Source organism: Dermacentor andersoni, chromosome 1 (genome assembly GCF_023375885.2).
Source record: "Dermacentor andersoni chromosome 1, qqDerAnde1_hic_scaffold, whole genome shotgun sequence".
Lineage (NCBI taxonomy): Eukaryota > Metazoa > Arthropoda > Arachnida > Ixodida > Ixodidae > Dermacentor > Dermacentor andersoni.
The window spans coordinates 286,898,445-286,920,513 of record NC_092814.1 but is presented as its reverse complement, the minus strand read 5'-3'; the positions used below and the strand labels follow the sequence as shown (position 1 = coordinate 286,920,513).

The window sequence follows — 22,069 nt, the reverse complement described above, 5'->3', positions numbered from 1 at the left end:
TGCATTGACATTTCCAAAGTTGTGCTTTTGATTTTCAATTGCGGAACTTTGTGGGTTTAATGTTGTTATAAACATTTGACGCCAAAGGTTCATTGACTTTTCTAAAGTCTTACATCGGAACATACAATGAGACAAGTCAAATCAAAGCAATGGCAGACGAGTTGACAAAGCACGCAGTGAGGTCCAATGAGATGAAGCGTTGGGGTGATTCATTTGTGCCGTCATGTCACATAAAAAAATATCAACATTTTTTTAACCTACGCCAGAACATCCATGTCAAGACACTAAAGCCAGCCGAAGTAACTACGTTCTTATTTATTTTTTCTACTTTGACTTTTATTCGCGAGGTCACATTGAGCCGCTTCAATTTTTTTTTTGTTCTCGCTACCCTACCCGCGGGCTGCCAGAGCCAGCCAGAGCGCATACGTTTTTCTCGTATGGCCCCGACCACCGCGCGGTGCAGTACGGTGGCGTTCGGTTTGCTCTGGCCGAGTGGATTTTCACCTGACAGAGTTTTGGACGCTTTCTGGCTAGCAGACGAGAAAGAAAAAAAAACAATGGTCGCTCGCCGCCATCACTGTGGGGAATCGAAGGATTGCACCGCGTTCCTTGAGCGGAACCTCTCCGGAAAGTCTTGTTTCGCCGGTGTAGGATACTGAGCAGTATGCGTATGGTTCTCAGTAGACCAAGCGTCTCATGTTTTCTTCGGCATTCCTTCCGTAGCCGCATTAGGTGCCCGAAGTAGGCATTCGATTCTGACCAACATACTTTCCTATGCGCTTCTTTTTTTTTTTTTCATTTCGGTGCCTCCGCCCCACAGCAAAAAAAAAAAAAAAATACATTGTTACGGCGCAGCGAATTGTCGCATGGTGAAAGTTCGATTTTGATACTTCTTTTGCGGAAAGTAATGGGCGACGGGACGCTTCAGTTGCCGGATACGTTTATTGTATTATTGCGAAAACAATTATATGGACACTCCAGCCGCATTCTGACCGTCACCGTCGCCCTCATGTTTCGTATGAAGTCCAAGGGTAATAACACCGTGACCACGCGCTGCATGCTGTATGTGCGAGTGAAAGCGTAGGAGGGGAGGTGGAATGGGTGAGCCGACGATGGTGGCTCAGTCTTGTCTGCGCAAAGGAGAAAAGCGGGGAGCAAGCGCGCAGCCTTCCGTCGCGCGCAATACATCGGGGAGAGTGGATGGAATGGGGGCGGAATCTAGGATTCTGTGAATCTATGATTGTGCAACAGCTTTATTTGCCTTGTTTGACGCATTATACACAGTTACTTTTTCTTACATACACAGACTCATTGGAGACTTATACTTATACTTAAATATCTTGTTGCGAGGTTTTGTGTATACATGCAGTGAACTTTGTTTCCATTGACACTTTTTTGTCCTTTATCAAGCCGTATTTTCGCATTTGTATATCCCATTGTATCTTTGCATTTCTAATGTACGAGGGAGAGTCAAATGAAAGTGAGCCTACTCTAACCGCGCAATAATGGTTCGGTTCATTATCTGCGAGGCATGCGCGTAGGAGAACGGCATGTCTCATTTACAAAAGTGACACGCAGGTGTGAAGATAAATGTTCTTTAAGGCTCTCATACACTGGGTTGAATATGGTTGCGTCACATAATGGACACTTCGAAAATTGAACAGCTCGGTGTCGCGAAGTTTTTGACAGCTGAAGGTGTTTCCAAAACAGAAATTAATCGCCGTATGGCTGCCTTGTACGTTGAACACTGTATTTCATTGACCACTGTGAAGCGTTGGAGCAAACGGTTCAAAGGACGTTGCAAAAACATTCCAAGACCGGGCCAAAACCATCGTGCAATCACCCCCCACACAATTTCAAAGGTTCATGAGCTGATGAAACAAGAACGGAGGATAAACATCGATGAACTGGCAGACAGTCTGAACATCAGTCACGGTTCGGTTCACGCCATAATTCATGAGCTTCTCGGTTATCGGCTGTTTGGCGCGCTATGGATCCCCAAGATTTTGATCCATCGCGAGAAGACGGCGAAGTTTCGCGCTGCCTTGACTCATCTGATCGGGTATCACAATGAGGATGAAGACTTCTTGTTTGAAATTGTGATGGGGGCGAACCTTTGTGCCACTACTACGAGCCTGAAACACGATGGCAAAGCTTACAGTGGAAACGTTCGAATTTACCACGCCCAGAGAACGCAAAGGCCATCATTTCCGCTGGAAAGGTGTTGTTGACTTTTTTTTCGATTGTCAGGGTCCATTACTGATAGAATTTGCTAAATCTTGAGAGGCTATCAATTGTTTCCGATATTGTGAAATGCCAGAACGGCAGCGTGTCGCAATCAAGAACGAACAACGTGGAAAATTGACGAATGGGGTCATCTTGTTCCACGACAATGCCTGTCCCCACGTCGCTTATGTGGTTAATACAAAACTGGCAAAGTTCAAGTGGGAAACGCTGCAATATCCGCCATACAGCTCAGACCTGTCACCTTGCGACTTCTACATTTTGGGGCAACCGAAAAAACAGCTCAAGGGAACCAGATACAGACTTTCTTAAGCAGCAACCCAAGGAGTTTTATAAGACGGGAATCACGCGACTAGTTAGCCAATGGGACAAATGTCTAAATTCTCATGAAGACTACTTTTAAATAAACTACCCCGTTGTTGGCTCACATTCATTTGACTTGCCCTCGTATATCTTGCAGAACTCCTGCTTTTTGTACGTGCTCTCTGTCGCGACTATAACTTCGGTGCAATTACTCACGATACACGACAGGGGACAGCTACTCCTGCGTAATACATCGGAACAAACGACAGCGTTATTGAGATTTTTCACTGGCCATTGCATACATACAAGAATGTAAGCAGAGTTCTTGAATGACAAAGTTTCATTAACATATTTGTCCTCAACTTGTTCAGTTCATTGCCTTTTAATTTTTCATATCAGCGGCATGCACTGCTTTCCTGGTTTCGAACTGATATAGTTCTAAAGTTTGTGTGATATTTTCTTTACTTAATAAATAGACAAAAATATGGAAGCATTGATATCAGTTATTTTGGGCAAAATTTTTGGCACATACGAGTATATTCTTTTATGAAAAAATACATATTTTATTGTTTTGACAGTGCGTAGCGTTCAAGAATTCATTTGCAGCATCTTTGGCAATGACAATGCAGTTATTATTCATGTATTTGATCCCTCGACAAATTGTTTAAGAGGAAGCTTTAGCTCGGGCCCAATCCGACGCGGCCTATTCAAATACTTGTAAAACGCAGAAACGCTTTTCTGAGATAATCCTGCTAATCGCTTTTATTGAAATTGGTTGCATTTGAGAGAGAAAGTTAAATTCTAGTGTCTGTTGGAAACACAACTTCGATTTCGGGCCTGAATTTTGTTTAAAATATTTTGAAAGATTCGAAAGCTTGAAATATAGAAGCACGACGTTTACAAACTAATAGCTATGCATGAAGAACAGATATTGTAGTTCTGTAAACGGCGTCTATTATAACAGTGAAAGAGGACAAGTTTGATATGTCAATTTGTATCTTACGTGAATTGGTTACGTTGTGTACAACGGTTGTGCAAAAGCCGTATTTCCACAATACTAAATTTTTTTGAGATTCATGTCTAACATATCTATTTTGTCCGCTGTAGATGTACTATTAGATGCAATTCACAGAATTGTGATATCATTTTTCATTGTTGAGTCACGGAGTTTTAAACTTGATAGTGTCGTTTTCTGAAAATTTTCGGTTTTGACCAATTTTTAATAAATAATTGACCACCTAAATGAAAAATTCGAAACCAGCAGTCACTAGAATTAAACGTTTTCTTTTAAATGCAACAAACCTCCTCAAATTCGGAGAAGTGGTTGCAGGGAAAAACGAACTCCCCTTCTGCATGTATTTAAATAGGAGCACCCGAGCTAAAGCTTCCTCTTAAGGAGGAGGACGAGCTGCAACGTGCCCCCCCCCCCCCCTCGAACAAAATTTCTGGCTACGCCACTGGCCCCATGTATATAAATATATATATATATATACATGGGGCCAGTGGCGTAGCCCCCCCCCGAACAAAATTTCTGGCTACGCCACTGCACGCAACGGTTCAATATAGGACACAGAACATCGTCAACAGCAGCTGAGTCGACCGGCGTTCGAGAAGCAGTCCGCTGCATACTGCAACAATGCCTCGAGAAGTGGTCAGCTATGCGTTTTTAAATGACAACGCATAAGGTGACCTGTACTTGTTTTCGGCTTTTTCAATAGTAACAGCGCTGGCCACATTGACCAGTAGTAACAGGGCGGCGCCCTAGCGGTTCCCACTTTTCCGGGCCAGCTTTGCCTGTAGAGTTGATTATATTACCTCTATGCCCTCTGCGTCTTTCTGCTAGAGTCAAAAAGGATTGCTTGCTAGAATTCTTGTTAATGCTGATTATAATGACATAGTCATTTTTATGCAATACTTAGACAATTAATTATTCATACCTGCAGCAGTAGACACTTTAAATCCCATTGACAAGTTACTTATTTCATTTCACCCTAATTTATTAAAAAAAATAACATTTTTTTCACCGCCCGATTCATGGCCGATCGCCCACTGTGGGTTGTGCCATTTCACTTCTCAGGATGAACAAGAACAAAATCGAATATGGTTACGGTCTGCCTATATGCCTATACCGTTTAATTCTAGAGATCGGCTCTTTGGCGCCCGTTCCTGGGTTGAGCGTCGCCGTCCCTCGGCGTAAGCGCGCGAACGCGCCAGTGCCGCTGCTCGCGCCTTCGTCGTCGTCGTCGTCTTCCACAGCTGGCTCCGACGGCGCTCATCATGCCAGTGTTCCCATACTGCGCCTCCCTTGGCGAAGGCGCTGACGGCACTGGGCCAGTCAGTGCGGTGGTTTCGGTGTCAAATTCTTTGTCTCAATATATCGCGAAATGAAAACATGTATGCAGCTGTGCCCAAATTTCGTATTCGGGAGTATCGTAATCGTCGGACATTTGTCCATTCCATTCCATTCTGACTTGTTCAGCGACCATTCCTTTTATTTCTTTTAAGAGTATGAAAGCCCATTCATCTTGTTTCACATATGTCCATTACTTTTTAATCTTTTATTCACAGTTCTACATCTTCAAGTTCAATTTTCTGAATACATTAGCTATGCGTGCAACCACCCGAGCCTTGACCCATCACCCGAAGGTGGTACCAGCCATGTTTTGAAGGCGCATCTTCATCATCATCATTATCATCTTCAGCGTCCTCGTTGTCATCATCATCATCACTACTGCGTTCCATTCTTTTCTACACGAGCCATCTCGAAAGAAGGCGTTCCGCCTCTGGAGAGGAGAGGACAATGACGACTTGTGCGTTCTTCGTCGGGTTTAGCGCAAGGTCCATCGCCGCCGCTCGAGCTGCCTTAGACCTGTAGCTGCTGGCGCCTGTGCAGCTGCAGCTTAACCCTAGTATTTTCGACTCCTCCCGAAGTTTTTATGCTGCCGTGCTCCCTTCGCAGATGTGCTGCAGACTCCATCGTTGCCCTCTCTCAAGTCTTCGTCGTCCCAGCCAGAATGTGAAGCATGGTTGGCCATGCTCCAGCTCGAGTCTGTTGCCGCAACATCTGAGCAGCCAACTCTTACCCAACGAAAGACATCAGTTAGCTGGAGCTGTCCCACCGCCACTACAGCGCGGCGCAGATGTCCTCCGTGGGCTTGGAGGTTGCCAACGCCGCCGCTTTGCGCCGCGGCCACGATCCAGCCCAAAGTCACCAGTCATGAGAACGGTCAACGCTTCAGCCACGAAGCCCCCGCAGGATTGTGCCACCATCGCTTATATTGCGTAGGCACCAAGTCCCTCACCACGAGCGGTAGCTAGTGGTGAAGCCTTGGTGCGTCGTGTTCGTTGATGGGTGACTTTCACCGGTTGCCACCGTGTGTGTTCTCGGTGAGAACCCTCACCCGTCTGCGATCCGTGGTCTGCCTGCTGGGCCTCACGGTTGTGGCTGCGCTCGTCCCGGCCGCGGAGTCGTGGAGCAACCCATACCTGCTGTTCCAGCACCAAGTCTACGAGAAACACCAGGAGGTGCTCGCCAAGGACCCGTCCAAGCGGGCCGCGGGCGAGCAGCGAAAGGAAGACGAGGAGTTGCACGACTTCATCAAGAACTTCCAGTTCCTCCGGGGCGGCGCGGCAAAGCATAACAATCGCACTGGCAACGGCCGGGCGCAGTTCGTCGGCGTCGACACCGGCGGCGCCAGAGGCAGCGCGAACGGGTCGGCGGCTTCGGGTGGCAAGGTCGAGCCAAGGACAGCGGCCAGTCCGACCAGCGGTACACGATGCACATCATCAAGTTCCGACTGGTGAATGGCAGCCACCCTGCCATTGCTGCGGCGCCCGGAATCGCGCGGCCAATGGCGGTGCACAAGAAGGGCGACTACCCGTCGCGTGCCGGTCGATCGCATCTCGCCGCAGGTATACCTGCGGCAGCTGCTTGCCAACGGCACGAACCCAGAGAGAATGAAGCTGACACGGAACATGTGCTCGTGTCTGCCAGAATATCACTTTTGGATTGGCGGCGGCTCGTCGGAAGCGGCGCGTGACGGTGCGAGTGGCGGCGCTTCGGGCTCCCAACTGAGAGGGAAGAAGAAGCAGCGGCAGCAGCGGCAAGATCATTCTCGTTCGCGAGGAGTGCCGGCGTGCACGGCCGAGACGGCGGCGCTCAAGAGCGAGATAGCCGGCAATCTGATGCGCGTGCTACGCACCATCCAGGCACTGGACGCCATCGCCCAGAAACTTAAGTACGAGGAGCAGCCGCAGGAGGAGGAGGAGGTCCAAGAACAGGAACCGGAGTCCGAGCCACAGCAGCAGGATTCCTTCGAACTAGTGGCACCCGACACGGTTGGGCAGATCGACCAGCTCCTCAGGCGCCGGGACAAGTCCCAAGGGCTCAGGTCGCCGAAAATGTGGACCACCGAGTACCTGGACGAACTGAAAGAGAACCAGGCCGAGGAGGGCGACCTCCACCAGTCCAGCATCCTGCTCAAAAAGGCGCTCGACAAGCTGAACGTCTCGCCTCACGCCAAGACTGGGACGACACCGGCCAAGCCCCGCAATGCCGCCGTCAACAGATAGCGGCTCGGCCTCCGAGACGTGCGCGTGTGCTGCGATCCCCGCGTATGGACGGGTCTTATTTCACCAGGCCCAGCAACTGCGCAGTCTCTAGCTTCCTATAGCGCTGCTTCTAAACTTGCGTTAGCGTGTGCTGGTTAGTGCCTGCTCTACCTAAACCTTAAGCTTAAAGGTGTGGGGACTACACATTTCTGGTGAGCATGCATGGGGATACAGTAAGTGTGTGGACTCAGCGAGCCAGCCACTCTGCTGGTTATGAGACCATGGTGGCTCGAGTTTGGGTGGATAACGGTGGCCCCTGACTGGTTCGGGGGGTGTCATCTAATTAAGTACCTGTCCAGCCGCGCGGCACATCGTTATGTTGTTATATTTTTTTGTATATCGTGCCATTCAGGGGCTGATGCCACAGCGTCATGTGATCGGCGTCACGATGTCATGAGAATAGCCTGTTCGCCCACTGCTGTGCTTAGGAGCAGTCTTGTGACGGTATACGATCTTTGACCGCCGTGTGTTCTAACCGTCGCTGACTGAATCTCTAGCGCTACAGCTTGATATGTTTGTTTTCAGTTGCCTTTTTATCTTTATAATTTAATTGTAAGCGTTAATTTGTGTAAAGAAATGTTGCCGAATTTTCGTTCATATTGTGTTCGGAAGGGTAGAACCTGCAAATTTTGTTCCCCGGATCCTCTATAATATACAGAATCTACAATTGTAATCGCCGTTCGCCCGAGTATTTACATAATTCAGCTGTTTCAAATGGAATCATGTAAAATAGAGGATGCAATGAACATGCTTAAGCGCAATTTTTCAAAAAGGGAACATTAATAAAGCTAGCAGCTTACCAAATATGGCCGTTTTATCTGTCGCAATAGTTACTCTACCAGGTGCTCTACAAAGCGGATCGATGCACAATGCTGTCAACTTTCATGGGAGGGGCCGACAAAAGAAAGATACCTCACGTATCGTATAGGCTTATTACCTAAAATTTCCTAGCATACTTTTCAATCGTGAAATGTTAGGCTGCCTGTGCGGAGTGGGTGTTTGTGGTTTGTAGTAAGCTTATAATTCAGCTTTTAAACAGATTAAAAGGCCTCATTTAACGCTCGATTGCGCGAAGAATTTTGCTCCACGTTGCTAAAAAAAACCGAAACCCTGCGTGTCATGAGCGCCCATAACTGCGCCTTAAAGCGACGCTAAAGAAGATAGGAAGTCGAGCCACATTAAAAAATTGGGCTTCCTTAATAAGCAGTTTGTTATTCCTATGGAGGACAGAGCATTTGCAACTGAAAAAATGACGGAAATAGAAAATTGGCATGGTGCGCCCTATTAGATGGTACATTCCATGTGATGTCATCACTGTCTGATTCATAGAGAGCGACAGAGGGGAATGGCACGTGAGGTTTTACGTCAACTCGTCCCATTCAAATTGAGGAGCAGCAGGTCGAAATTTTCTCCGCAGCAAAGTCGTATATTGGCACACAGAAGACGATGAAATACTTCTAGGCCTATAATCTACCGATTTAACTTAGCTTAATTTCCTTTAGTGTCCTCTTGGGTTTACTCCACCTGTTGACATGATAGGAATCTATTGAAAAGATTCCTATGTCCCATATTCCGTGTGTCTATACACGTATGCGGGTTGTCCAGGACCCTGTAAGTAAACCCGTTTGTTTACATGTAACAAAAAGGCATGTGACACTATAAGAATATGGTTTGGGGTACTAGGGTCTTTTATTGCGAGAGCAATTATATGGACATCCCAGGTGCATTCTTGGTGTCGGCGCCACTGTCCCCGCCGTCGCCGTGATGTTCCGTGAAGGTCCAAGGGCGATTACTTCTTCGCCGCGCGCCTTATGTTGTATGTGCGAGTGAAAGCGTGCGAGGGTGAACCGTCGTTTGCGGCTCAATCTCGCACGCGCAATGCAGCAAAGCGGGGAGGAAGCGCGCCGTCTTCCGTCGCACACATGGAAGCGGGGGGGGGGGGGGGGGGTAAGGGGGCGTTGTACTTCGGCAGCAACGTGCGGCCGCCCGGGCTTCATCTTTTTCACTTTTGATTTCCCTCAAGGCCTGTCAAGGCGTTACAGAAAAGAGTGGGGAGTGATTAGATGAGTAAATACAGTATAAAAAGTACAATTTGACAAATAATTCGGTAGGAATACAATGAGTCGAGAAAAAAAAGAAGCTGTTACAGAAAAAGATACAAGATAAAGAGGCACATGAAACCGCATTCTACTAAGTAATATTGTGTAAGGCATCACGACGCAAGGAATTATCCCTGATGAATACAATGTTTGCGAGGAGGCATTCCCACTCTAGTGACTTCCGAGGTATGAATGACTGGGAAAATGTGTCTGGACTGAAAGGAGGAGCGTGAACCTTGTAAGAATGATCTATGCGACGGGATGCCTATTGTGGAGTATTAATGAATACGTCATGCAGTGTTGCACTGTGAAAAATTTCGTGAAATAATAATAAACGGGAAACTTTAGTTCGAGCTGCAAGAGATGGAAGAGAAAAGCCTGTTCTTATGGCTGTTACGCTGGCAGTTCTAATTCGAAAGAATAAAACGAGCAGCGTTATTCTGAACTAATAATAACGTGTTAAGTTTATGTTATTGGTGTCCCAGACAGCTGTAGCATAATCTAATTTCGGATGTATTATTGTTTTATAAAGCAACGCTTTTAAAGAGTCTGGAGCCTTAATAAGTATCGCCTTAAGTGACCAAGAGCGCGGTTAGCATTGTTCTCTACATTATTAATGTGGGTTTCCCAGGTACCGTTGAATGCGATATGAATTCCTAAGTACTTGTACGAGTTTACTTGTTCTAAAGGAAGGTTACTTATATAGTATACCTAAGAGGAGTTAGGTGTCTCGGATACCATGCATAGCTTTACACTTAACATTTAATTCCATTGGCCTTTAACTGCACCAGTTAGATACCATTTCTAGGTCGGATTGAAGACGGTTAGTATCACAATCTGTAGTAATTTTTCTAAGGAAAGCACAATTATCAGCGAAGGTATGAATGTTAGAAGTAATTTGCGAACGATGGTCGTTAATATAGATTAGGAACAACAAAGGACCGAGAACCGATCCTTGGGGCACTCTGGGGGCAATAGAGCAAGCACATCGGCTAAATGTAGCCTTTAGCAGTTGCGTATTCTGAGCAATTAACAAGAAAGAATTCGATCGGTTTTAAAATATTAGCATCCATATGCAAATGAGTTAGTTTGTGGATTAAAAGTATGGGGCATACTTTATCGAATGCTATTGAAAGAATAAATAAACTGCCGTCAGCGCATGATGAGCGATAAAGAATTCGATGCAACTGATCAGTGAAAGTTCCGAGTTGAGTCTCACATGTGTATGATTTTCTAAAGCCATGTTGGGCAGGTAAAAAAATGCATTACCTTCAAGAAAGTCGACGAGGCTTTTCAAAACAATGTGTTCCAGCAGTTTGCAGCCCGTGGTGGTAAGTGAGATAGGGCGATATATTTAGTTCCCGAGTTTCTATTACCCGATTTCTAGAGAGGAACCGCCTTCCCAACCTTCCATTGACGAGTCAAAGCGCCTGTGTTGAGTGACTGTAGAAAAATTTTGGTTAGGTTAATATACCTGTAGGCGGAAGTGTTAAGAACTTAGTGCTAATTGAGTCGAAGCCAGATGAAGAATTGTAGTGAAGCTTGTCAATAAGAGCTGCCTGATAAAATCTTGAAACCGATGTGCTTTGGTAGTTGAGTCTATAGTCGGACCGACGGCTCGTAGCTTTGCGTGTGCTGTGTTCTCACCGCAAAGTTTTTTTCTTCTTCTTTTTTTTAAGGTTGTGGGAAATCACGTACAGCCTCCGGCTTTTTTATGCATATCGCGCAAGTAGACTACATGATCTGGCCGTGCGTCTTCCTGAAAGTGGACAGCGTAACACAAGACGCTTGCACGGGAAAGTGCTTTGAGCACCTGTGCGTACTTCTGCCGGTTTCGCCGATTATCGCCGCTTTAAAACGCTAAAATGGCGCGTGATCGATGCTTGGATGACATAGTTAAATATGCAAGAGTAATTGCGTTTCGGTCACATGGCAGAGGCCGGAGTGCCGCCGATGCACTCGTCGGGCGGCGATTTCGTTTACTCGTACTCGGTGCGAACGAGTGGAGTCTGATTTAGTCGGGCTGGGGCACTGCGTTTTCGTGCATTTCGTTGAACGCGTGGAGTGAGTCAACCCACCTCTTGTAGGCGAGTCGAGCCACGCTTGTCCCGAAGCTGGTCGGAGGCTACGGTCTTCCGCGCCGATAAAAACAGCCGATATAGCCAGTGGCGTAGTAAAGGGCGGCGGAGGAGGTGCCAGTTAAGGTGGGGGGGGATTGTTATATATGTCTAAAGATCCCGCTCTTTCCGCTGGCTTGAGTGGACCAGCAGACCGAGCTCATGTATCCGTTGTATCAGATGTCACGTGCCGCAGAATAGTCAGCGCTGCAGCTTTTGTCAACAACCTACGTAATAATTGCACGAATGTTCGTGCTAAACATATTAATTCGCCAATTGGTCGCAAAAGTACTCGCCTCAGCGGAACGTTTCATGTGTGGTGCACTCCTGCGGTGTGCTCATGCTCGGAGCTGGCCGTTGCTAAACATAAATTCTGGCGATGTGGCTCTTGGGTGCCTCTCCGCGCCGTCTTAAGATAGGATGCCTTAAATAACTGTAATTAGGAATTATAGAGCAAACATTGCAATTCTGGAATTGACGTCGGAAAGTCATATTATTAACTACACAAAAACTCCTCTAAACAAAATCGTCTTGGGTGCTAGAGCCTGCAGTATACTTTGGCACTGTGGTTGGCCCAGTATAGCAGTACCGAAAGAAATAAACATGGAACAGAGACGTCGACCTTCCTACACACTCTTAGACAAAGGTACACCATTCGAGGTGTATATCTGCCACACAACAATAATCGTCATCTGCCTTGCTTGAATATGCCGCGCCCGCTACTTTCCTGTCGGGAATGCTCTGTCATGCTCCTAACGCGCATGCTGTTCGCTACTGGGAAGTACTGGACTCGCAGCGTTATAGAAAGAAAATGCCGACAAGACACGAGACGATATATGTGTGCAGGGTGTCTACCAACCGGTAAAACCAGGAATCCGCAGGGAATTTGAATAGTCTGGAAATACCCAGGGAAAATTAGCTGTAATTTTATTCAAAGGGAACGAAAGTCGTGTTAATGCTGGTTCCAGTAGCAGAGGAATCGCAACGAATCGTCATTCACGCCGTGTCATGGGCACGATATATTGCCAGAGTACTTAACGACCGATTTTCCAGACGCCCGATTTTCGGACATGCCCGATACTTCGCACGGCTTTGCGGCACCACCACGTACTCGATATAGTCAATGTATATTGCCCTGCCTCCAGGTCTGACGTGGCATTAAGAAAAGCCGCCACTGCCGCATTTTGATTATCTCGCCGCCTCGAACCGGTACTCTCGCACGCAGATCGGCTGGTAGCCGTAGCCACCACTGCGGCAACGTTAGGCCTAGCTGCTTCTACGTTCGCTATTTTGCTTCTTGGCGTGCGGTGTCGTGTTTTTCATTGAATGAATTCGCCGCTGTCAGCAATGGCACCGGCTCCGCCTTTGTAATCCTCGTGATTGGCTTCGAAGCTCGCAGAGCACAACGCGTTGGGTATTGCCAGTCTCCGAAAGTTAGCTGCGCCTCAGTACAGCGGTGTAAGCATAAGAAGCGTGGGAAGAGGCTATTGTCATGGAACACAGTATGTATTCCTTAATTACACACGCGTGCACCCCATGTCCTGTCGCAGTACGAGCATCGATATGCCTAATAAGTGTACTGGCAGGTCTTAAGAGCTTTCTTGGACGCGCCTGTGGTGATTTTACCCCTTAAGGGAAGTTAGAGACATGCATTCATTTTTTTCGTCTGGCCAATTTTCGGATGTTTTTGCGGTCCCCAGGGATTCCGAAAAATCGGAAGTTTACTGTAGAACTCACAAAGAGGATGCTTCAAATGTTACATGGGGTGAAAGCATGGTAGAAGCAGGATGAGAACAGAAAGGACTGACGCACTGAGGAAGTAACGGGAAAGAAAGCGTGCCGCCGCCCCTTTCTTTGAAGGAGCTTGAGCTGAAAAAAGAAACTGTTGGCTGACGCCGCGATGCAGGTGTCCCTCATCCAAACCAAACTCGTTAAAGCAGTGAAAGCGAACACTGAGATGTTGTGTACGGGCTAAGAATATGTCAGGGCATTTGAGGTTGACTTCTCAGCTGCAAAGAGATAATCTTAGTTGCGACAAAGTTCAGGCCGCATACCGATGCGCTTGCTATCAGTCGATAGAAATGGCTCATATTTAAAAATATTTACTTATGTATGCATCTCCTTTTCATTCGTATTTGAAGATGTTCAACTCAATTTGGAATGGGTCTTACTTTTTTTTTTCACTGTGCATTTTACTAACACCTTCCTTCTGTTTTCTTTTTAAATAACGTAAGTATTACTCCTTACTATTCAAACTGGATTAAGAGGAAGCTTTAGCCCGGGTGCTCCTATCTAAATACATGTAAAACGAGAATTCGTTTTTCTCGGCAACCACGGCACCAAATTTGACGAGGTTTGTTGCATTTAAAAGAAGAACATCAAATCTAGTGACTCTTGGATCCGGATTTGTCATTTAGGTCCTCATATTTTTATTAAAATTTGGCAAAAATATCATATTTTCAAAAAACCAAACTATCAAGTTTACAACTCCGTAACTCAGCAACGAAAAATCATAATGCGATTCTGTTAATTGCATCTAATAGTACATCTAAAGCGGACAAAATTGATATGTTACCCATGAATCTAAAAAAAATTGGTCATATGTAAATAGAGCTTTTGCAGAACTTTCGTACAGAACGTAACAAATTCACGTAAGCTGTAAAATAACATATCGAATTTGTCCCCTTTTAATGGTCTAATGAATGCCGTTTGCAGAACCGCGATATCTGTTCTTGATGCAGAGCCATAAATTTGTAAACTTCGTGCTTCCATTTTTTTTTTTTCAAGCTTTCGAATATTTGAAAATTCTGTTAACAAAATTCAGGACCTAGATCCAAATTCCGTTTCCAGCCGTCACTAGAATTTAAGTTTCTCTCTCACATATGCAACAAATTTCATTAAAATTGGTCCACGGGTTATCTCAAAAACGTTTTGTGTTTTACATGTATTTGAATAGGCCACGTTGGAGTTAGGCCAGAGCTAAAGCTTCCTTTTAAGTCATTTTTTTTTTTGTTTCAGCATGCTTACTAGAGATTCACAGCATCGGCCAACATGGTGTCAGTCTGTCATGATATAAATGTTCAGGCTCATTCACGGAATTTTGCAAAGGTGCTCAGGGAAAACCTGGAAAACTCACGAAATTTGGAAATGTCAACTTGGTAGACACGTTGTGTGTGGCAAGATACGACCCAAATGGTTTAATTTCGTTTTAGAGTTTGAGAATTTTGTTCACTCCTAAAAAATTACACCCTTTGTGCCTTATCTTGTCCCTCAACGATAATCGTCATCTGCCTTGGTCGCATTTCCTTTCTGTAACGCTGCGAGTCCGGTACTGCCAAGTCACGAACGGCTTGCGCCTTATCAGCGTGACATAGCATTTTGGACACGAAAGTAGCCAAAGCGGAGTTTTCAAGGAAGGAAACGCAAGCAAGGCAGATGATGATAACTGTTGCGGGGCAGATGTATACCCCGAAGGGTGCAGCGGTTTTAAGAGTCGTGACATGTGTTGCGAGTGCAGACCAACAGTATAGCGCAAGCCTTCGCTGGAGCGGGCTTCATCGCGGCCTTCTCTGTTTTTGCGTAGGCCACGCCAAGGATCGACGCGAAGTGTGCTCTGTGCCATTCCCAGCCTTATAGTGGTACCGCAGCTCGGAGAATCATGTTTGCCAATAGGAGCAAATAAAAAAAAAAAGGCTATATGGACCAGAATGAAGAGAACTCGTAACTGTCATATCATTGGCGCCCGCGCAGCAGGCAATCAGATGGCGTTTTCTAATAGAGCGGGGAGACCAGCGTCACTGACACGCTATTTTAGTTGAGGTTCAGGGCTGCCCACAGCCAAAATGCTGCAGGCCGTAGTACCTGCGACAATTTTTTTGGAGTTGTTGTTGGGCAACGTATGACTGTCGGGCTTCAATATTGCATATAATGCCTCTAAAATAGCTAATTAAAATTTTATTAATATATTTGTGTCACTTGGTAGCCATATTTTCCACAATTCCACATCTGTATTGGCTGCCAAGCCTTACAGTTTGACAGCAGATGTGCAAATGCGGTTATCACAAGTTTTCAGTGCAGCACCATGTGTTATTTGGTGCAGAAAATAAAACCGCGTGTATACCTGCTACATTCGCGATCTCTGGGAACGAAAGCGAAGGGAGTGGGGGGGGGGGGGGGGGGCTGCGCCATATCCAAGGCGGCTGTGCTGGTCCTGAAACATCACCCTACCCTCCGCCCCAGAAATTTTCGATATGCTCGCCCTCCTGACTACAGCCGGGGCGGGGGGATGACAAGAGCTATATGTCGCGGGTGCCAGACGGCCTAGATACGCCACTGCATATAGCGAAAACGTTTGGTTGCGTGAGACATGGTGGAATATTTTTCACATTGATGAAACACAAGCTTGTGCACATGGACCTGTCCAATAATTCTTGAAACTGGCTTAAACGCGACCGATACGGCGCCCGCTACGTTCGACGTCAGCTGTGGTGTCGTGAGGAGAGGGCGGCGATGAGTACAGGTGTGTTTAGACGATCGCGACTCGGGCCGGGAGAAGACGTAGAGAAGGGCGCGTAATGAGAAGGGGCGGGTGGAATGAAAACAAAAAAATGCTCCGAGAGTTGCCAACATGCTCATAGCAGATGAGGCCACAAATCTAAGCAATCCATATGGATAAGAGAGTGAAATTGAACAGGTTTCCCTTTCATAGAGCTTCGGCCATTAAGCAGAATGGACGAAAAACTAGCTTCTGAATGACTTCTGTAGTGCATTAGGTCTTTAACTTATCAGAATTAATACTCTTGGCAAGCTCTCATAAGAACTACCTCGTATATTCGTCCGGTATTCATTTACCTTGCTCGATTTGTGCTCCCACCTCAGTGTTCGCGAGAATGTGCGTGCGTGTGTGCGTGTGTGTGTGTGTGTGTGTGTGTGTGTGTGTGTGTGTGTGTGTGTGTGTGTGTGTGTGTGTGTGTGTGTGTGTGTGTGTGTGTGTGTGTGTGTGTGTGTGTGTGTGTGTGTGTGTGTGTGTGTGTGTGTGAGGAATATGGGCTGATTAGTACGCTCGTTTTAGCCATTACACGCGTACATGTTGGCGTTGTGAGCTTGTATAAAGCTGATGAATGTTGTTGTGTTTGAGGAATTGCTTAAATATTCCTGTGGCAAATCCTGTGCCGCGGTCAGAAATGAGCTTGCAAGGCGTTCCAGCAATGAAGATACTCTTCAGCAAGGAAATGTATGTGTCGCAGGTCTCATTTCTATGTGGAAAAACCCACACATAACGGGTGGCATGGTCAACGTCCAAGAGAATGAATCTTGCGAAGGAACCGTAGTAGGCAAAACCCCCGATAGTTTCCATGGTCAGAAGATGAAATGATTGATCTGCCGGTGGTAACGATCCCAAGGAACCAAAACGTCTGGTTTTCGTCCTCTTGGAGCTCTGGCAAATGTCGCAGTGTCGAACGTATTCGGAAACGTCGGTGACGATGTCAGGCCCATAATATTGTGGAGAGAGAAGTCGCAATGTGTTCCTTATTGCGACATGACCTTAAGCGCCATGAGCCTTCTGAAGAAGAGAAATCCGGAGAGCAAAAGGAACGTAGACTTCGTATTGCTCTGCGCATCACTATGGTCATTGCATTCTGAATGGTATGCTGCAAGGCGGTTTGTCGTGGTGGTGCTCTCGCAGTTGTTCAGCAGATAATACCTGAATGATACGTTTTATAGACAATGCATCGGCTTCGATCTTGTTAATGCCCTTTTCGTGCTTGATGTTTACGTTGTACTTGGAGAGCTTCAAGGACCTTCCGAACAGACGGCCTCGACCATCTGTGATGTTTTTAAGCCACTGCAATGCCACATGATGGGCGATCACAGTGCAAGGTTTTCCACGTAGATAAGAATGCCATTTATCGATGGCATCAATAATTGCTAAACATTCAAGTACTGTGGTGGCGTAATTTATTTCATGTTTTAGCAGTATGCGTGAACGTTATGCAACTGGATGCTCTCGACCTTCATCATCAGCCTGCTTCAAGACGGCGCCGATACCTTTGTTGGGTGCATCGCAGTAGAGTACACAAGGTTTGGCGATATCGTAGATGGCAAGGATGGGTTCTTGCGTTACACATTTATTAACCTGAGTGAAAGTCAGTGCACAGTCATGGTGCCAGTTCCAGGTGGTGTCTTTTCTGAGCAGGCGTGTCAGTGGATGAGCAATTTTACTAAAGCGGGCGATGTATCGACAGTAAAGTTTGACGGTGCCGAGAAAACGCTGTAACTCTTTAGTGCGTGAGGGCGTGGGAATCCGAATTGCCTCAACGTTGCTTTGTTTCGGAGTGACTGTGCCATTTGAAGCACTGTGTCCCGGGCACTCAATGGAAGTTTGTGCGAACTGACATTTCTTGAATTTCAGTGTAACGCTCTTGCTTCTAAAGGCGTTAATATGGCATTTAATTGCTTCAAATTGTCTGGCAAAGTTTCAGAATACACGACAATGTCATCGAAATATAGATCGTGACGTTCGTCAAGTGGCGTTTGGTCAAGATGGACTTGACAGCCTGTTTGAAAGTGGCTGGAGCGTTCCGGAGACCAAAAGGCATGACAAGCCATTCTTACTGACCGGTACGTGTGACAAAGGCCGTTTTCGGAATGTCTTCCGGATGCATGCTCACGTGCCAGTAACTTGAGGTTATGTATGACGTCGAGAAATACGTCGATTTCCCGAGAGAGTTAAGAACGTCGTTGATGCGAGGGATCTGTTGATAGTCGGGCACCGTCCCTGCTTTTAGCTTGCGGTAATCTACGTAGAAACGCGTGCGTCCATCTCCTTTTTTCTCGGCTGAAGCGCCGGAGCAGCATACGGTGACATAGACAGTCGTATCACTCCTTGTGTGAGAAGTTCGTTGATTTGTCTGTACATTTTGACGCTATCGACTAGTGAACATCGATAGGGAGCCCTGCGGATGGGACCATTCTTGGTTAGAGAAACGTGATCCGTTTCGCTAGTGATGCACCCAATGTCAGTCATTAATTTGGAAAAGATGGCCTCGTATTTATGGACAAGCTGCTTCAGTGCCTCCTCTGAGTTTCATTTACATGCACGAAATCAGAAACTTCGACTTCCTGCAAACAGTCGTCCTTATTTGCCGTGGAATGCTTTTGTGGACGAGGGTGGAAGATGTCATTGCCTTGGCGAAGAGTTACGGTATCAAGATCCAGAGGCAAGCTAAAGAGACAGGAATTGTCCAAGCCAAGACGTTGGTTGCTCTTCATGCCTTAGAGAACATGTGCCTGAATTTCCTTTGTGATTTTTCCGATCTGTGTCTTTAGATTGACGCCACCCAAAGTTTTGGTAGATGATGTAACTCGTTCAATATTGATGCATGAATTTCTCATTATTTGGAGGTGAAGAGCCGCCAGCACTGCTTCGCTGATACAGGTAATCGTGGCTCCTGTGTCAAGAGTAGCGCTAACAGGGTACCCGTTATTGAGTGCATCAAATTGAATTAACAGAGCTTTTGGTCGCCCTCCTCGTTTCCCTGGTTGGTAGCGTGGGCGGGAATGCTTGCGCGTCATGGACATTCATTGTACCAGTGCATCTGTCGGGGCAAGCCATCCGTTGCGCCGTGTCTGCATTCGAACGCGGTTGCTCGTATTACCGCATTAGGTGGACGCTGACGGGCGCTGGTGTTTGCTGTGTTGATCCGCATGTTTTTCGGCCTGGTAGAACGCGCTGTGATTTAATTCGCTGCATAGTTGACTCTACTTGCAGCGCAGCTTAGAGCCCCGTCGCTGGTGTAGACGGGTTAAGCCCAGCAAGAGCCATCTCCATATCGGCGGGAAGGTCGTCGATGAGCCCTGATATGAGGTGCGCTGTTACGTTTGGCCGAGCAGGGCTCCGAGCCGTGACAGGAACACGACGCCGAACGACGAACAACGTTATTTTAATCTGGCATAGCTGCTGCCGGTTTCTACACCGTAGCTTCGGCGTGGCTCCGCTATCATTTTTAACGTCGTCGCCTTCACGAAGGGAAAGGGAAACACAATCCTCCTCACCATAACAACCATACGCGACGGCATCACGCTGACAGGCTCGCCGGCCTTCGGCGCCTGGTAAAGGTAGACGCCTGCGCGTGAGCGCAACAGCGTGTCCTTATGGCCGGCGAGGCGCCCCAGCCACATTTTTTCATTGTAGTAATACTCCAGGTACTGGCTCGAATTAGCCGACAATGAACTGACGGGAAGGATCCGCGATGGTGCTTGTAAGGCGTTGTGTCATGATTTGAGTGACGGTCTCCCAAGATGCGTCAGTGTCAAACTCCTCGGTAAGGTACCATCGGAAGGCCTCACCTTCAAGGTAATCAGAGAAATGGCACAGCTTGTCTCGCTCCGTCCATGCAGAGGCCGCAGTCTTCACCTCGAAGTGAAAGGGGACTTGTCAAAAGGGACGTCCTCGGGTGGTCCCGACTACTTCAGCATGTTGATGGCTTTCTTGGATGTTGTTATGATGTAGGGCACGGTCGATCCTGCCGTCTAGTGTTCGGGCGACCATCTCCGTCGGCAACCTCCTGCTCGCGTCATGTATATATATAAACGAGAAGAAAGGAAACCGAGGGCCCCCATTTTTATTAATCATTTCGTAAGAAGCCAAGAACCAACGATACCAAAGACAGTATCGGAGGAAGAAGTCCCACCGTGCGGCCGCTGCTTCTCCGGTGAAATAATATTTTCTGTTTTCTTCGAAGAATCGGTGGTGTATTCAGGCTGTGCTGTTTTCCAGAGAGAACAGATATCCCGTGGAATACCTATGTTCTAAAGATCACGCTCAATATCGCGTGGTATTGCTTCGCTCTGCAGCGCATCTACGCCTACCACGGCGGTAGGCAGCAAAGAACACCGGCACGAGCCATATGTCCCACAGCGCGTTCCTAGGGGCATGAGTGCCGCAGAATCGGCGCCGCACTCGGAAGTGCCACAACACGCGCCTAATGTCATCAAGCCGGCAACACTAGTTTTCAACGCTGCGCTACCTTCCAGCGCACATTCAGTGAATATGGCTGAGACAAGCGAAAGTAAAGCCAAGAAACCACGGGTTGACGACGACAGGACATCTACCTATGAGCTAAGATGAAGACGTAGACTTCGATAAAACACGGTTCTCCTTGCTAATGTATAAGAAGAAGCGGCCTGAGGGAATTTCAGTTGTTTTTCTACCCTCACAGGAAGGCCGCAATTTCTGGCAAGTGAATTCAAACCGCGCTGCGTCAGAAATTCCGCTGCAAAGGAAAAGGTACAGTCATTCCGCGTGAATAGAGATGGAAGTTTCGCTGTCAGCGTTACTTCAGTCTCATCTGCAAGACATCTACTGTCGTAATGAAGCGAAAATGAGCCATCCTCCCAATCGTAGCAACTGCTACAAAGGAAACCCATGCGGATTCCTCGAAAGAAAAACCTCGCAGTTGAAGAAAAATTCGTCCTGGTCCGGGACCACCGCCTTTCCGGGGAAGCCGCTCTACCATCTGAGCTAACCAGGCGGTTAGCAGATGGCAGGGCGAAGTCGAATTTCAGCATTCGTCATTCCACATTTACCGCTAGACCAAACATTTAAAATATCCAGAGAGACATCTTCCACCGTGTCAGAACTGTTTGGAATCCTGTGTGCTTTGCGTTTCATAACACCAGAAAAGCATTCGCCAAAATTGGTTATCTTTAGCGATTCGCAAGCCGCTCTCACATTACTACAGAGCAATAAGAAAAATTCTTTCAGCACTTTGCTATTGTATGAGACGCCCAAAGAACTTACAAAAGCAAGGGCAATGAACCACGTAATTGCACTTCAGTGGATACCTGTTCCTGGTAATACTGCAGCGGACGCAGCTGCGAATCGGGCAAACAACCAATCTTCCCCTATTCCCTAGCGAAGTCCGTCTGATCCTGAGACAGATTTCCTGTCGTCTCAGCAAAACTACCTGGTTTGATCGCAATCTAAGAACTCGGAGTTATACTTTATAGACCCATGCATAAACCTAGCTATCAATGCCGCAAATTCTAAGAGACAACAGAAAATTTGAAACATTGGTGCACCGCCTGCGTCTTGGTACTGTATTTACGAGATACTTCTTGTACAGGATAAAATGTGTCTCCAGTCCGCAGTGTTCTTGTGGCCATCGAGACGAAGATGTGCATCATCACCTCCTCGAGTGCACGAAATACGATCCACAAAGAAGAGTATATACTGCAAGCAAATTTGTTGCTATTAGATAGAAGACCATTCACCATTAAAAAGATGCTTGGCCCATGACCAACTGCGGGCCTTGAGAAAAGAGCACTTCTTGCTTTGGAAAATTACTTAGAGGACACCAACATTTTGGGAAAATATTAAGTTTCAGATGATCCTAATACATTAAATGAGTGACATAAATGTGGTTCTGGGTTCAAAATTGATTCATGTAGTGATCGTAATTTTTACGCAATATGTATAATTCTCTTCTGTACTTGAAGTGTAATTACATGTGTTGTGTTTTGGCTGTTCAAGATATATGACTTTGTAGATGCGTATGTGCACTGAACTCACGCACAAAACTTTGCGATTCATGTACTGTAGGACTGTATAGTTTTTACTCATCCGGTGTTCTACTGAGTGTAACATTTTGTGGCACCATTCTCCCTTTCTACGCAAAAATTTGTTTCTTTTGC

General features: G+C 46.7%; 1 protein-coding gene across 2 annotated transcripts in view; it reads left to right on the top strand.

Annotated features, from left to right (window-relative positions):
* The window catches only part of LOC140213731 (uncharacterized), a 550,291-nt gene that overhangs the window by 67,913 nt on the left and 460,309 nt on the right, over positions 1–22,069 (top strand). The window lies entirely within an intron of this gene.